Here is a 16888-nt window from a genome sequence, read left to right as displayed (position 1 = left end):
GTCCCCTTAATCGATAGTACATATTGGCCATATGCTGTATGTCTGCGAGGCACCACACAGTCCCCTCTCGTACAAGCCCTAGTTACACTTCTGCCTCCGTCTGTTGTTTTCGCTTTAATGTAGGCACTTAGTGGGGGTGGGGCAAGACCATGCAATGACTTGTATACAGCACCGGCATATTTAAATTTTAAGAAATTTGCAAAGCTTAATAGGTTATATTTTTGTAATATATGACAATGGTGATAAGAGGGTGGTTTCCGGTCAAAAATTTTTAGCGCTTGTTTGAAAAGAGACTCCGTTTTTTTGAGAATTGTGGCGCTTGTGAGTGACCAGTTTGTGAAACCATATTCCAGATGAGAGAGGATCATAGAGTGAAGAAACATTTTGGCTGCTTTATATGACAGAGATGGTCTAATGAATTTAAAATTAGCAAGATTAAATTTAACAGTTTTTGATAGATTTTTTATATGATTTTTAAAAGACAGTGTTGGATCTAGTATAATGCCAAGGTATTTGAATTCGTATACTAACTGTAGTTCTTCTCGGTTTAAAAATATATTTGAGCGAGTCACTTCAATGTGCCGCTTCGAGAACATCATACAGACGGTTTTTTTAGGGTTCAGTAGTAGACATGATTCAATGAGCCATTCCTGTACACGGCTCAATGCCGATGTAAGTGACTGAGAGGCTTCTTGAGTAGTTTTTGCATGTGTAAAAATTACTGCGTCATCTGCATACATTAAAATATTGGTATTTTGGCATACAGTAGGCAGGTCGTTAATGTACAGAGAAAAAAGAATCGGGGCAAGTATGGAGCCTTGTGGTACTCCTACTGGACATTCTAAATAAGGAGATTTAATTTTGTCAATAGAGACACAGTGGAGTCTGGTGGCTAAGTACGAGTTCATCCAGCTGATGGCTTGATCGGAAAAGTTGAAATGTGTTAATCTAGATAGGAGCATCTGATGATTAACGGAATCAAATGCCCTTTTCATATCTAAAAAAACAGCACCGACAACAGCATGAGTGTCTAATGAAAGTTTGACCTTTTCCATAAAGACATTAACAGCTGTTTCGGTTGAATGATGAGCACGGAAACCAAATTGCATTGGATGCAGAGGGGAGCCGCATATGTTTAGATGTTTTATTAATTGTTTTGCTATCCATTTTTCAATAACTTTTGATATAACTGGCAAGATGCTAATTGGTCTATAATTGTTTATATCTAATCTACTCCCTGATTTAAAAATTGGTGTTATTGTGGCCATCTTCCAGTCTGAAGGAACAGCAGATTGTTTGATTGATAAATTAATCATATGTGTGATAGGGCGTACTAAAGACTCTTTATGCAGTTTAAGAAAATGTGTGTCTAATCCAAACTGGTCCTTGGCTTTGGAATTATTTAACTCATCAATGATAGATGCCGCCTCTGGTTCCGTAATTTCTTCTATCATAAATATAGGCTGAGAACGGTTTACCAGAGAAGAGACACATTCAGGTGTGATAAATAATTTAGATATTTCTTGAACCGAGTCTTTAAAAAATGAGTTTAACTCAGACGCTAGAGTGAGTGGATCTTGTATCACTACGTTGTTGATTTTAAGTTCACTTAATTTATCTGATTTAATCTGTTTGCCAGTTAGTTTGTTAATGCTTTGCCATATTTTTTTCCCATTCCCTTTTGCACTATCGATAATATTCATAAAGAAGTTAGATTTAGCTTTCCGCAATATTTGTATAACTTTATTTCTCGCTGAAGTGAATAGTTGTCTGTCTGAGGTAAGGCCGGTTTTAATCGCTCTTTTTAATAATTGATCTCTTCTCTTCATCTGCAACTTACAATCATTATGGAGCCATGGTAGGGCATTGATATTTGTTCTTCTATGCCTTACCTTTTTTGTGAATGATGCCATAACCGTTTTAACATTGCCATGGAACATAAGACTACTGTCTCTAATATCTTCGCTTGCTATTAAAGAAGACCAATCCTGCCCGTTCAGGGCTACTTCCAGGTTTTGATGTTGACTTTTAGGGATTATATTATGAAGCAAGGATTTATTTGAGACGATGAAGTGGCAGGGTCGTGTTTTAGTTAATTTTCGAGAAAAGAAGATTCCATTATGATCAGACAAACCAGTTAAAAGATTGTAGGTTTTAATTATTCTTTCGGGTTTGTTTGTAAAAATTAGGTCTATTGTTGTTTTAGAACGATTAGTTATTCGGGTTGGCGTTTTGATTAATTGTTCCAAAGTGAAATAGTCTGTTATGTGCTCAAGGTTTTTCCTTTCTTTCTTATTATCCCAGTTAATATTAAAATCACCTATTAAAATTAACTCTTTTTTCTGATTAGCAAGATTGATAAGGGTTTTAAGATCACTATAAAAATGACAAAGATACACTTGTGTTATTTCACTTTGATGCATTGAAGTATTAAGAGTTGATACATGGTTTATTTCGCACGTCGTAGCCAATACATGAAATGTATTTATCCGCTGTTTCAGTTCCGACTTCCGTCCACTAAGCTGTTTTGTTATTATTTGGAACACCGTCTCGTATTTTAAATAGATAGAGAAATTGAAACAATTAATTCCATTTTGACTTCACTATCTTCTGCAGATTTTAGGCATATTAGAAATAAACTGGGGAGCAGCAGAGTATGTCGTTTATTAGTTAGGCTATTAAAACCATGCGAAACAGATGCAGGATTAGTTCACCACACCACGAAAATATTCACTGAAAAAATTGAGAAGAGAGTTTTTTTCTTAATGAATTTGTACTATTATTATTACTTTTGTACATAATATGTTCTTTGTTTAGTTTTGGGCTCATGTTTAAGAATGAATTTAAATAAAGTAAAAATATTTTTACCTCAGAAAAACGGCAGTAGGCTACGTGGTGTAAACAGAGAAGTCAGTCAGGGCTGTGTTGCGCGCGATGGTCAGTCACCATGGTCACAGACCCCAGGTCAGCTTCGCCGTAACTTCTGACAGAAGTTTCTAATATTATATATTTTTTATTTTTGAACATTTTATTGTACATTAATACGATTATACATTGTGATATACTACCAAATGACCAAAAAAGTAAACGCATTAAAAAAATTAATCTGCGCTGCAGCTCCGTGAGTTCAGGAAACTACGTCATTGCGCATTGCATTTTGGGAAGATTCCGACATGAATTCTATACGTATACTAGCAGTACACAATAAGAATAACAAAGGGACTTACAAAGATCAGATGTAAAGTTCCGTAAAGAGAACATATTAAAGATAAATAACATTTGCGGTACTTATAGCAATATTAAAGCAATTCAACGATACGCAAATAAGTAAGCTGGTGATATAGTGCACATTAACTTGCCATCATTAATGCACGCTTTGTTTAAATATATCTTAATATTTATTTAACATTATCTGTTACAATATGTGTAAAAACATTGTAAGCAACAAATTGACCTTTTAAAAAGATAAAACAATTCTGCGTCTATTTTTGGTCTAAATTTGGACCAAATTTTGGACCAAATTTAGACGGACCAAAAAAGAAAAAATATTGACGTCCATTTTCGTCTAAATTTGGACCATATTTCGATAGACAAAAAAATACCACATTTTAACGTCGATTTTTGGGCTAAACTTGCACCAAATTTAGACGGACCAAAAAAGACCACATTTTGACGTCGATTTTTGGGATTTTTGCGAAAAGTGCAACCTATGAAACTAACTGTTCTCCCCTCAAAGTAGAGACCAGCACACACGTTCATTGTAACATGGCAAAGTCACCTGCTTCGTTCACTCCTGCCCAAAAATGAAAGAAAAATAAAAGAATAACGAAGAATGAATGAATGTATGTATGTATGTATGAATGAATGAATGAATGAATGAATGAATGAATGAATGAATGAATGAATGAATGAATGAATAAATGAATGAATGAATGAATGATTGAATGAATGAATGAAAGAAAGAATGAAAGAATGAAATAAATCCAGCCCTCTGCAGCATCCCGGTGGAGGGCGGAGGAAGGACCTGGCTGAGCTGGCACACCTAGACCTCGCAGCGGCGGACGGAACGCCCGATCAAAAGGGGGCCGGCCTTTGGGCGGGCATCCCTTGAAAATGAAAGAAAAGCCCAGACCAAAAGCTTACTGCACCTGGTATTCCCAGGCGGTCTCCCATCCAAGTACTAACCAGGCCCGACCCTGCTTAGCTTCCGAGATCGGACGAGATCGGGCGTGTTCAGGGTGGTATGGCCGTAAGCGAAAGACGTTGCTGAAACCGGCCTTTTAACGGCTAACACTCGGCTGGCGCTCTCTCTCCGCACCCGGCACCTGCTGGCATCGGTTGCCTCCGTTTCGTATTTGGACTGTGTTAAAAACAGCCTGAATATTCACAGGAAATTCGACTTTTAGTTTACATTCGTTACGCGCTTCGCATTCCTTGCATTTTATCAGACCCTCCATATTTACAAGTCGGAATTAGTCTACGCCAGCAAATAAAGCCTTCATTTTACACTGCTACGGTGTGTCTGGAATTCTTTACGCTTGCCATTCATTTTTTCGAGCAAGCAGCCTTTCAGAAATATGTCATTTTTAGAAAAGTCCCCTGCGCTCAGAAAGAGTCGCCCGCCAAATCGTTGCTGAGGTAAATTACGTGGCATATTCGTGCTAAAAGACAGACGCAGCCTTAAAAACATTTCACAACATACAACTCCTTTGCAATTCACATCATTTGTCGCCCGTTCCTTTTTTCCTCACATTTTCCGTGTCCATCACGTTTCGTTGACATTCAAGAGTGAGCTATACATGTCTTTTACAGTGTACCTCGCTTGCTGCGTCTCTGTCACATCCACAACACTCCGTTACAGACACCGTTAAAACAAGTAGCAAAAAAGGTGCGTTGAAGACAGACGAGACACGGGAAAAAATAGCTGCAGTTGTCTGACTCTATAGGAATAAATGTTAAGCTATAAATATGACAACTATTTAATGCACACATGTGGTTAAAATATTGACCTGCCCTTGTCAAGCACCAAAGTTTTCCTTACGGATGCAATCAAAGAGGTGTAGGCCAACGTAAGTGGCTATGGACTCCCAATCTTCCACAGCGGTGATAATCATAAAAAAATCAATAATTAGGAAAATAAAATGTAGATATTTTTAGAAGCTACGCCGTAGCACTGCCTTGGCCGTAATTAGCAGTAAACCTCCTTGACATCCACAACGGCGCGTTCGCCCCTAAAGTTTGCGTTGTCTTGATGGTCCAGCTGCCCATTCCAACTTGCCATGCAGTGGACCGTGCGAAAAGTGCAACCTATGAAACGAACTGTTCTACCCTCAAAGTAGAGACCAGCACACACGTTCGTTGTAACATGGCAAAGTCGCCTGCTTCGTTCACTCCTGGCCAAAAAGAAAAGAAAAGTAAAAGAATAACGAAGAATGAATGAATGAATGAATGAATGAATGAATGAATGAATAAATGAATGAATAAATGAATGAATGAATGAATGAATGATTGAATGAATGAATGAAAGAATGAAAGAATGAAATAAATCCAGCCCTCTGCAGCATCCCGGTGGAGGGCGGAGGAAGGACCTGGCTGAGCTGGCACACCTAGACCTCGCAGCGGCGGACGGAACGCCCGATCAAAAGGGGGCCGGCCTTTGGGCGGGCATCCCTTGAAAATGAAAGAAAAGCCCAGACCAAAAGCTTACTGCACCTGGTATTCCCAGGCGGTCTCCCATCCAAGTACTAACCAGGCCCGACCCTGCTTAGCTTCCGAGATCGGACGAGATCGGGCGTGTTCAGGGTGGTATGGCCGTAAGCGAAAGACGTTGCTGAAACCGGCCTTTTAACGGCTAACACTCGGCTGGCGCTCTCTCTCCGCACCCGGCACCTGCTGGCATCGGTTGCCTCCGTTTCGTATTTGGACTGTGTTAAAAACAGCCTGAATATTCACAGGAAATTCGACTTTTAGTTTACATTCGTTACGCGCTTCGCATTCCTTGCATTTTATCCGACCCTCCATATTTACAAGTCGGAATTAGTCTACGCCAGCAAATAAAGCCTTCATTTTACACTGCTACGGTGTGTCTGGAATTCTTTACGCTTGCCATTCATTTTTTCGAGCAAGCAGCCTTTCAGAAATATGTCATTTTTAGAAAAGTCCCCTGCGCTCAGAAAGAGTCGCCCGCCAAATCGTTGCTGAGGTAAATTACGTGGCATATTCGTGCTAAAAGACAGACGCAGCCTTAAAAACATTTCACAACATACAACTCCTTTACAATTCACATCATTTGTCGCCCGTTCCTTTTTTCCTCACATTTTCCGTGTCCATCACGTTTCGTTGACATTCAAGAGTGAGCTATACATGTCTTTTACAGTGTACCTCGCTTGCTGCGTCTCTGTCACATCCACAACACTCCGTTACAGACACCGTTAAAACAAGTAGCAAAAAAGGTGCGTTGAAGACAGACGAGACACGGGAAAAAATAGCTGCAGTTGTCTGACTCTATAGGAACAAATGTTAAGCTATAAATATGACAACTATTTAATGCACACATGTGGTTAAAATATTGACCTGCCCTTGTCAAGCACCAAAGTTTTCCTTACGGATGCAATCAAAGAGGTGTAGGCCAACGTAAGTGGCTATGGACTCCCAATCTTCCACAGCGGTGATAATCATAAAAAAATCAATAATTAGGAAAATAAAATGTAGATATTTTTAGAAGCTACGCCGTAGCACTGCCTTGGCCGTAATTAGCAGTAAACCTCCTTGACATCCACAACGGCGCGTTCGCCCCTAAAGTTTGCGTTGTCTTGATGGTCCAGCTGCCCATTCCAACTTGCCATGCAGTGGACCGTGCGAAAAGTGCAACCTATGAAACGAACTGTTCTACCCTCAAAGTAGAGACCAGCACACACGTTCGTTGTAACATGGCAAAGTCGCCTGCTTCGTTCACTCCTGGCCAAAAAGAAAAGAAAAGTAAAAGAATAACGAAGAATGAATGAATGAATGAATGAATGAATGAATGAATGAATGAATGAATAAATGAATGAATGAATGATTGAATGAATGAATGAAAGAATGAAAGAATGAAATAAATCCAGCCCTCTGCAGCATCCCGGTGGAGGGCGGAGGAAGGACCTGGCTGAGCTGGCACTCCTAGACCTCGCAGCGGCGGACGGAACGCCCGATCAAAAGGGGGCCGGCCTTTGGGCGGGCATCCCTTGAAAATGAAAGAAAAGCCCAGACCAAAAGCTTACTGCACCTGGTATTCCCAGGCGGTCTCCCATCCAAGTACTAACCAGGCCCGACCCTGCTTAGCTTCCGAGATCGGACGAGATCGGGCGTGTTCAGGGTGGTATGGCCGTAAGCGAAAGACGTTGCTGAAACCGGCGTTTTAACGGCTAACACTCGGCTGGCGCTCTCTCTCCGCACCCGGCACCTGCTGGCATCGGTTGCCTCCGTTTCGTATTTGGACTGTGTTAAAAACAGCCTGAATATTCACAGGAAATTCGACTTTTAGTTTACATTCGTTACGCGCTTCGCATTCCTTGCATTTTATCCGACCCTCCATATTTACAAGTCGGAATTAGTCTACGCCAGCAAATAAAGCCTTCATTTTACACTGCTACGGTGTGTCTGGAATTCTTTACGCTTGCCATTCATTTTTTCGAGCAAGCAGCCTTTCAGAAATATGTCATTTTTAGAAAAGTCCCCTGCGCTCAGAAAGAGTCGCCCGCCAAATCGTTGCTGAGGTAAATTACGTGGCATATTCGTGCTAAAAGACAGACGCAGCCTTAAAAACATTTCACAACATACAACTCCTTTACAATTCACATCATTTGTCGCCCGTTCCTTTTTTCCTCACATTTTCCGTGTCCATCACGTTTCGTTGACATTCAAGAGTGAGCTATACATGTCTTTTACAGTGTACCTCGCTTGCTGCGTCTCTGTCACATCCACAACACTCCGTTACAGACACCGTTAAAACAAGTAGCAAAAAAGGTGCGTTGAAGACAGACGAGACACGGGAAAAAATAGCTGCAGTTGTCTGACTCTATAGGAATAAATGTTAAGCTATAAATATGACAACTATTTAATGCACACATGTGGTTAAAATATTGACCTGCCCTTGTCAAGCACCAAAGTTTTCCTTACGGATGCAATCAAAGAGGTGTAGGCCAACGTAAGTGGCTATGGACTCCCAATCTTCCACAGCGGTGATAATCATAAAAAAATCAATAATTAGGAAAATAAAATGTAGATATTTTTAGAAGCTACGCCGTAGCACTGCCTTGGCCGTAATTAGCAGTAAACCTCCTTGACATCCACAACGGCGCGTTCGCCCCTAAAGTTTGCGTTGTCTTGATGGTCCAGCTGCCCATTCCAACTTGCCATGCAGTGGACCGTGCGAAAAGTGCAACCTATGAAACGAACTGTTCTACCCTCAAAGTAGAGACCAGCACACACGTTCGTTGTAACATGGCAAAGTCGCCTGCTTCGTTCACTCCTGGCCAAAAAGAAAAGAAAAGTAAAAGAATAACGAAGAATGAATGAATGAATGAATGAATGAATGAATGAATGAATGAATGAATGAATGAATAAATGAATGAATAAATGAATGAATGAATGAATGAATGAATGATTGAATGAATGAATGAATGAAAGAATGAAAGAATGAAATAAATCCAGCCCTCTGCAGCATCCCGGTGGAGGGCGGAGGAAGGACCTGGCTGAGCTGGCACACCTAGACCTCGCAGCGGCGGACGGAACGCCCGATCAAAAGGGGGCCGGCCTTTGGGCGGGCATCCCTTGAAAATGAAAGAAAAGCCCAGACCAAAAGCTTACTGCACCTTGTATTCCCAGGCGGTCTCCCATCCAAGTACTAACCAGGCCCGACCCTGCTTAGCTTCCGAGATCGGACGAGATCGGGCGTGTTCAGGGTGGTATGGCCGTAAGCGAAAGACGTTGCTGAAACCGGCCTTTTAACGGCTAACACTCGGCTGGCGCTCTCTCTCCGCACCCGGCACCTGCTGGCATCGGTTGCCTCCGTTTCGTATTTGGACTGTGTTAAAAACAGCCTGAATATTCACAGGAAATTCGACTTTTAGTTTACATTCGTTACGCGCTTCGCATTCCTTGCATTTTATCCGACCCTCCATATTTACAAGTCGGAATTAGTCTACGCCAGCAAATAAAGCCTTCATTTTACACTGCTACGGTGTGTCTGGAATTCTTTACGCTTGCCATTCATTTTTTCGAGCAAGCAGCCTTTCAGAAATATGTCATTTTTAGAAAAGTCCCCTGCGCTCAGAAAGAGTCGCCCGCCAAATCGTTGCTGAGGTAAATTACGTGGCATATTCGTGCTAAAAGACAGACGCAGCCTTAAAAACATTTCACAACATACAACTCCTTTACAATTCACATCATTTGTCGCCCGTTCCTTTTTTCCTCACATTTTCCGTGTCCATCACGTTTCGTTGACATTCAAGAGTGAGCTATACATGTCTTTTACAGTGTACCTCGCTTGCTGCGTCTCTGTCACATCCACAACACTCCGTTACAGACACCGTTAAAACAAGTAGCAAAAAAGGTGCGTTGAAGACAGACGAGACACGGGAAAAAATAGCTGCAGTTGTCTGACTCTATAGGAACAAATGTTAAGCTATAAATATGACAACTATTTAATGCACACATGTGGTTAAAATATTGACCTGCCCTTGTCAAGCACCAAAGTTTTCCTTACGGATGCAATCAAAGAGGTGTAGGCCAACGTAAGTGGCTATGGACTCCCAATCTTCCACAGCGGTGATAATCATAAAAAAATCAATAATTAGGAAAATAAAATGTAGATATTTTTAGAAGCTACGCCGTAGCACTGCCTTGGCCGTAATTAGCAGTAAACCTCCTTGACATCCACAACGGCGCGTTCGCCCCTAAAGTTTGCGTTGTCTTGATGGTCCAGCTGCCCATTCCAACTTGCCATGCAGTGGACCGTGCGAAAAGTGCAACCTATGAAACGAACTGTTCTACCCTCAAAGTAGAGACCAGCACACACGTTCGTTGTAACATGGCAAAGTCGCCTGCTTCGTTCACTCCTGGCCAAAAAGAAAAGAAAAGTAAAAGAATAACGAAGAATGAATGAATGAATGAATGAATGAATGAATGAATGAATGAATGAATGAATGAATGAATAAATGAATGAATGAATGATTGAATGAATGAATGAAAGAATGAAAGAATGAAATAAATCCAGCCCTCTGCAGCATCCCGGTGGAGGGCGGAGGAAGGACCTGGCTGAGCTGGCACTCCTAGACCTCGCAGCGGCGGACGGAACGCCCGATCAAAAGGGGGCCGGCCTTTGGGCGGGCATCCCTTGAAAATGAAAGAAAAGCCCAGACCAAAAGCTTACTGCACCTGGTATTCCCAGGCGGTCTCCCATCCAAGTACTAACCAGGCCCGACCCTGCTTAGCTTCCGAGATCGGACGAGATCGGGCGTGTTCAGGGTGGTATGGCCGTAAGCGAAAGACGTTGCTGAAACCGGCCTTTTAACGGCTAACACTCGGCTGGCGCTCTCTCTCCGCACCCGGCACCTGCTGGCATCGGTTGCCTCCGTTTCGTATTTGGACTGTGTTAAAAACAGCCTGAATATTCACAGGAAATTCGACTTTTAGTTTACATTCGTTACGCGCTTCGCATTCCTTGCATTTTATCCGACCCTCCATATTTACAAGTCGGAATTAGTCTACGCCAGCAAATAAAGCCTTCATTTTACACTGCTACGGTGTGTCTGGAATTCTTTACGCTTGCCATTCATTTTTTCGAGCAAGCAGCCTTTCAGAAATATGTCATTTTTAGAAAAGTCCCCTGCGCTCAGAAAGAGTCGCCCGCCAAATCGTTGCTGAGGTAAATTACGTGGCATATTCGTGCTAAAAGACAGACGCAGCCTTAAAAACATTTCACAACATACAACTCCTTTACAATTCACATCATTTGTCGCCCGTTCCTTTTTTCCTCACATTTTCCGTGTCCATCACGTTTCGTTGACATTCAAGAGTGAGCTATACATGTCTTTTACAGTGTACCTCGCTTGCTGCGTCTCTGTCACATCCACAACACTCCGTTACAGACACCGTTAAAACAAGTAGCAAAAAAGGTGCGTTGAAGACAGACGAGACACGGGAAAAAATAGCTGCAGTTGTCTGACTCTATAGGAACAAATGTTAAGCTATAAATATGACAACTATTTAATGCACACATGTGGTTAAAATATTGACCTGCCCTTGTCAAGCACCAAAGTTTTCCTTACGGATGCAATCAAAGAGGTGTAGGCCAACGTAAGTGGCTATGGACTCCCAATCTTCCACAGCGGTGATAATCATAAAAAAATCAATAATTAGGAAAATAAAATGTAGATATTTTTAGAAGCTACGCCGTAGCACTGCCTTGGCCGTAATTAGCAGTAAACCTCCTTGACATCAACAACGGCGAGTTCGCCCCTAAAGTTTGCGTTGTCTTGATGGTCCAGCTGCCCATTCCAACTTGCCATGCAGTGGACCGTGCGAAAAGTGCAACCTATGAAACGAACTGTTCTACCCTCAAAGTAGAGACCAGCACACACGTTCGTTGTAACATGGCAAAGTCGCCTGCTTCGTTCACTCCTGGCCAAAAAGAAAAGAAAAGTAAAAGAATAACGAAGAATGAATGAATGAATGAATGAATGAATGAATGAATGAATGAATGAATGAATGAATGAATAAATGAATGAATGAATGAATGATTGAATGAATGAATGATTGAATGAATGAATGAAAGAATGAAAGAATGAAATAAATCCAGCCCTCTGCAGCATCCCGGTGGAGGGCGGAGGAAGGACCTGGCTGAGCTGGCACACCTAGACCTCGCAGCGGCGGACGGAACGCCCGATCAAAAGGGGGCCGGCCTTTGGGCGGGCATCCCTTGAAAATGAAAGAAAAGCCCAGACCAAAAGCTTACTGCACCTGGTATTCCCAGGCGGTCTCCCATCCAAGTACTAACCAGGCCCGACCCTGCTTAGCTTCCGAGATCGGACGAGATCGGGCGTGTTCAGGGTGGTATGGCCGTAAGCGAAAGACGTTGCTGAAACCGGCCTTTTAACGGCTAACACTCGGCTGGCGCTCTCTCTCCGCACCCGGCACCTGCTGGCATCGGTTGCCTCCGTTTCGTATTTGGACTGTGTTAAAAACAGCCTGAATATTCACAGGAAATTCGACTTTTAGTTTACATTCGTTACGCGCTTCGCATTCCTTGCATTTTATCCGACCCTCCATATTTACAAGTCGGAATTAGTCTACGCCAGCAAATAAAGCCTTCATTTTACACTGCTACGGTGTGTCTGGAATTCTTTACGCTTGCCATTCATTTTTTCGAGCAAGCAGCCTTTCAGAAATATGTCATTTTTAGAAAAGTCCCCTGCGCTCAGAAAGAGTCGCCCGCCAAATCGTTGCTGAGGTAAATTACGTGGCATATTCGTGCTAAAAGACAGACGCAGCCTTAAAAACATTTCACAACATACAACTCCTTTACAATTCACATCATTTGTCGCCCGTTCCTTTTTTCCTCACATTTTCCGTGTCCATCACGTTTCGTTGACATTCAAGAGTGAGCTATACATGTCTTTTACAGTGTACCTCGCTTGCTGCGTCTCTGTCACATCCACAACACTCCGTTACAGACACCGTTAAAACAAGTAGCAAAAAAGGTGCGTTGAAGACAGACGAGACACGGGAAAAAATAGCTGCAGTTGTCTGACTCTATAGGAACAAATGTTAAGCTATAAATATGACAACTATTTAATGCACACATGTGGTTAAAATATTGACCTGCCCTTGTCAAGCACCAAAGTTTTCCTTACGGATGCAATCAAAGAGGTGTAGGCCAACGTAAGTGGCTATGGACTCCCAATCTTCCACAGCGGTGATAATCATAAAAAAATCAATAATTAGGAAAATAAAATGTAGATATTTTTAGAAGCTACGCCGTAGCACTGCCTTGGCCGTAATTAGCAGTAAACCTCCTTGACATCCACAACGGCGCGTTCGCCCCTAAAGTTTGCGTTGTCTTGATGGTCCAGCTGCCCATTCCAACTTGCCATGCAGTGGACCGTGCGAAAAGTGCAACCTATGAAACGAACTGTTCTACCCTCAAAGTAGAGACCAGCACACACGTTCGTTGTAACATGGCAAAGTCGCCTGCTTCGTTCACTCCTGGCCAAAAAGAAAAGAAAAGTAAAAGAATAACGAAGAATGAATGAATGAATGAATGAATGAATGAATGAATGAATGAATAAATGAATGAATGAATGAATGAATGATTGAATGAATGAATGATTGAATGAATGAATGAAAGAATGAAAGAATGAAATAAATCCAGCCCTCTGCAGCATCCCGGTGGAGGGCGGAGGAAGGACCTGGCTGAGCTGGCACACCTAGACCTCGCAGCGGCGGACGGAACGCCCGATCAAAAGGGGGCCGGCCTTTGGGCGGGCATCCCTTGAAAATGAAAGAAAAGCCCAGACCAAAAGCTTACTGCACCTGGTATTCCCAGGCGGTCTCCCATCCAAGTACTAACCAGGCCCGACCCTGCTTAGCTTCCGAGATCGGACGAGATCGGGCGTGTTCAGGGTGGTATGGCCGTAAGCGAAAGACGTTGCTGAAACCGGCCTTTTAACGGCTAACACTCGGCTGGCGCTCTCTCTCCGCACCCGGCACCTGCTGGCATCGGTTGCCTCCGTTTCGTATTTGGACTGTGTTAAAAACAGCCTGAATATTCACAGGAAATTCGACTTTTAGTTTACATTCGTTACGCGCTTCGCATTCCTTGCATTTTATCCGACCCTCCATATTTACAAGTCGGAATTAGTCTACGCCAGCAAATAAAGCCTTCATTTTACACTGCTACGGTGTGTCTGGAATTCTTTACGCTTGCCATTCATTTTTTCGAGCAAGCAGCCTTTCAGAAATATGTCATTTTTAGAAAAGTCCCCTGCGCTCAGAAAGAGTCGCCCGCCAAATCGTTGCTGAGGTAAATTACGTGGCATATTCGTGCTAAAAGACAGACGCAGCCTTAAAAACATTTCACAACATACAACTCCTTTACAATTCACATCATTTGTCGCCCGTTCCTTTTTTCCTCACATTTTCCGTGTCCATCACGTTTCGTTGACATTCAAGACTGAGCTATACATGTCTTTTACAGTGTACCTCGCTTGCTGCGTCTCTGTCACATCCACAACACTCCGTTACAGACACCGTTAAAACAAGTAGCAAAAAAGGTGCGTTGAAGACAGACGAGACACGGGAAAAAATAGCTGCAGTTGTCTGACTCTATAGGAATAAATGTTAAGCTATAAATATGACAACTATTTAATGCACACATGTGGTTAAAATATTGACCTGCCCTTGTCAAGCACCAAAGTTTTCCTTACGGATGCAATCAAAGAGGTGTAGGCCAACGTAAGTGGCTATGGACTCCCAATCTTCCACAGCGGTGATAATCATAAAAAAATCAATAATTAGGAAAATAAAATGTAGATATTTTTAGAAGCTACGCCGTAGCACTGCCTTGGCCGTAATTAGCAGTAAACCTCCTTGACATCCACAACGGCGCGTTCGCCCCTAAAGTTTGCGTTGTCTTGATGGTCCAGCTGCCCATTCCAACTTGCCATGCAGTGGACCGTGCGAAAAGTGCAACCTATGAAACGAACTGTTCTACCCTCAAAGTAGAGACCAGCACACACGTTCGTTGTAACATGGCAAAGTCGCCTGCTTCGTTCACTCCTGGCCAAAAAGAAAAGAAAAGTAAAAGAATAACGAAGAATGAATGAATGAATGAATGAATGAATGAATGAATGAATAAATGAATGAATGATTGAATGAATGAATGAAAGAATGAAAGAATGAAATAAATCCAGCCCTCTGCAGCATCCCGGTGGAGGGCGGAGGAAGGACCTGGCTGAGCTGGCACACCTAGACCTCGCAGCGGCGGACGGAACGCCCGATCAAAAGGGGGCCGGCCTTTGGGCGGGCATCCCTTGAAAATGAAAGAAAAGCCCAGACCAAAAGCTTACTGCACCTGGTATTCCCAGGCGGTCTCCCATCCAAGTACTAACCAGGCCCGACCCTGCTTAGCTTCCGAGATCGGACGAGATCGGGCGTGTTCAGGGTGGTATGGCCGTAAGCGAAAGACGTTGCTGAAACCGGCCTTTTAACGGCTAACACTCGGCTGGCGCTCTCTCTCCGCACCCGGCACCTGCTGGCATCGGTTGCCTCCGTTTCGTATTTGGACTGTGTTAAAAACAGCCTGAATATTCACAGGAAATTCGACTTTTAGTTTACATTCGTTACGCGCTTCGCATTCCTTGCATTTTATCCGACCCTCCATATTTACAAGTCGGAATTAGTCTACGCCAGCAAATAAAGCCTTCATTTTACACTGCTACGGTGTGTCTGGAATTCTTTACGCTTGCCATTCATTTTTTCGAGCAAGCAGCCTTTCAGAAATATGTCATTTTTAGAAAAGTCCCCTGCGCTCAGAAAGAGTCGCCCGCCAAATCGTTGCTGAGGTAAATTACGTGGCATATTCGTGCTAAAAGACAGACGCAGCCTTAAAAACATTTCACAACATACAACTCCTTTACAATTCACATCATTTGTCGCCCGTTCCTTTTTTCCTCACATTTTCCGTGTCCATCACGTTTCGTTGACATTCAAGAGTGAGCTATACATGTCTTTTACAGTGTACCTCGCTTGCTGCGTCTCTGTCACATCCACAACACTCCGTTACAGACACCGTTAAAACAAGTAGCAAAAAAGGTGCGTTGAAGACAGACGAGACACGGGAAAAAATAGCTGCAGTTGTCTGACTCTATAGGAATAAATGTTAAGCTATAAATATGACAACTATTTAATGCACACATGTGGTTAAAATATTGACCTGCCCTTGTCAAGCACCAAAGTTTTCCTTACGGATGCAATCAAAGAGGTGTAGGCCAACGTAAGTGGCTATGGACTCCCAATCTTCCACAGCGGTGATAATCATAAAAAAATCAATAATTAGGAAAATAAAATGTAGATATTTTTAGAAGCTACGCCGTAGCACTGCCTTGGCCGTAATTAGCAGTAAACCTCCTTGACATCCACAACGGCGCGTTCGCCCCTAAAGTTTGCGTTGTCTTGATGGTCCAGCTGCCCATTCCAACTTGCCATGCAGTGGACCGTGCGAAAAGTGCAACCTATGAAACGAACTGTTCTACCCTCAAAGTAGAGACCAGCACACACGTTCGTTGTAACATGGCAAAGTCGCCTGCTTCGTTCACTCCTGGCCAAAAAGAAAAGAAAAGTAAAAGAATAACGAAGAATGAATGAATGAATGAATGAATGAATGAATGAATGAATAAATGAATGAATAAATGAATGAATGAATGAATGAATGATTGAATGAATGAATGAAAGAATGAAAGAATGAAATAAATCCAGCCCTCTGCAGCATCCCGGTGGAGGGCGGAGGAAGGACCTGGCTGAGCTGGCACTCCTAGACCTCGCAGCGGCGGACGGAACGCCCGATCAAAAGGGGGCCGGCCTTTGGGCGGGCATCCCTTGAAAATGAAAGAAAAGCCCAGACCAAAAGCTTACTGCACCTGGTATTCCCAGGCGGTCTCCCATCCAAGTACTAACCAGGCCCGACCCTGCTTAGCTTCCGAGATCGGACGAGATCGGGCGTGTTCAGGGTGGTATGGCCGTAAGCGAAAGACGTTGCTGAAACCGGCCTTTTAACGGCTAACACTCGGCTGGCGCTCTCTCTCCGCACCCGGCACCTGCTGGCATCGGTTGCCTCCGTTTCGTATTTGGA

The sequence above is a fragment of the Barbatula barbatula genome (assembly GCF_947034865.1).
Source record: "Barbatula barbatula genome assembly, chromosome: 17".
NCBI lineage: Eukaryota > Metazoa > Chordata > Actinopteri > Cypriniformes > Nemacheilidae > Barbatula > Barbatula barbatula.
The sequence above is the reverse complement of the archived record's forward strand: the minus strand, read 5'-3'. Positions refer to the sequence as shown.